Here is a 1,680-nt window from a genome sequence, read left to right as displayed (position 1 = left end):
GAGGTCCCTTCCAACCCTCATTTTCTATGATTCTATGATGTGAATGAGAGGTTCAATGGAAGTAGCCATGGACTCCAAAGCAGGGTTTTGGAGTGTTATATCCAAAATAAAATGTGCAAAAGTGCAAATGCCCTGAGTGTTTTCTACCTCTGAAATTATTGAAGGCAGGAAGAGAAGATAGTGCTGATTACACCATGTTACTGCTGCCAAAAGATAAACTCACTTCAGATGCAGTTTAATTTGCAACACCCACTCCATTGAGTAGAGTGTCAGGGACGTCAAATTAACGTAAGTACACCAAAGAAAGCCTATCTGCTTGAATTTACATAGTATGCTGCACACTCAGCACACATGCCGTCAAACTTACACGCTTGGATTTGGTCTGACTGGTGGCCATCTGTGAACTTGCCTCTTGTTAAGCAACAGATTCTTGTTAGAAATCAAAACTAAATACTAAAAAAGAACATGAGATTATAAATCCTGGCACTCTCGCTTCACTCCTCTGAGCTAGGAAGCTGCTTCATGGTTTAAGTATGCTTATGTTACTGTTAATCTCTTACAGTTGCATTAAGTGGAAGAAATGCAGTGCACACAGAGAATTTGGGAAACTGAAGTTCAGTAGGAGTCCCTACACTCCCCTGATTGCAACAGACCACAGAGAAAGATAACTCTTCACGGTGGTTCTCCTTTCCAGAAACCAGGAGGATTGATACCTTAAATAAAAGCTGAGGAAAGATTGTTTTGTGGCTAAAGGACTGGGATTTAGAAAACTGGGTTTTAGTTCTCAGCTCTTCCTATAGCGTGTGGCCTTGAAGTGGATTTGGGGTGGGGGTTCCCAACCCCCAGGCCACGAAGGGTTAGCTGCCGGTCCGCAGGAGGGTTGGCTGCCGGACTGCAAGTCTGGGAGTGACTGGCATGCTGCGAACTGGCAGCCAACCCTTTTTTATACTGAGTATAAAGAAAGGTTGGCTAACTTTAATGCTCCTGTGATGGGCTTTAGGTAAAGCACCCCCACTGGCATTTTGCAGCATGGGGACATTGATACACGAGATGCTCTGGGTGCTTTAATTAGGGCACAGCTGCTCCAATTAAAATGCCCACCCGCCCTCATAACCATGTGTAAAAACACCCAGTGATACAGGTTCCTTCCAGTTTTGTATTCCTTTACTGCTGTAAAGATGGGGTGATACAACTTTCCCCTTCATCATCTGCACGGGGCTGTTAGACTGTAAGCTCCTCAGGGCAGGAGCACTTAAAATAAACGCGTGCAGCACCTAGCAGAACAGAGTCCCCACCGCGGTCTGCTTTTCTAGGCACTACTATGTTGCAAATAATACTGCATTTTTACAATTTATGAACAGACTTTTGTCATTCAGCTCAAATAAAAAGACTTAGAAGCGACTTTCAGCAGGATGGGCACTTAAGCCATCTAAACCAGGGGTAGATAAGCAGCCTTTTGTCAGTGTGGCAGAAGCCTGTGACCGCACTGTAGCTGTAGGCCAGACGTCTCTGTCTCCCAAAGTGGTCAGCTGGCTGCATTCACTGTGGAGGGGAGGGGTAGAATAGTGTAGTTTTGTGCCCCCACTCCCTGGTGCCAGATAGGACCTTTGAGAGGCAGATCAGATCTCTTTGCAGTTAGAGGTTTCATAGTTTCATAGTTAGTCGGGTCGGAAGGGACCT

This window comes from Gavialis gangeticus, unplaced genomic scaffold (genome assembly GCF_001723915.1).
Source record: "Gavialis gangeticus isolate Ggan-Ray unplaced genomic scaffold, GavGan_comp1, whole genome shotgun sequence".
NCBI classification, from domain to species: domain Eukaryota; kingdom Metazoa; phylum Chordata; order Crocodylia; family Gavialidae; genus Gavialis; species Gavialis gangeticus.
The sequence above is the reverse complement of the archived record's forward strand: the minus strand, read 5'-3'. Positions refer to the sequence as shown.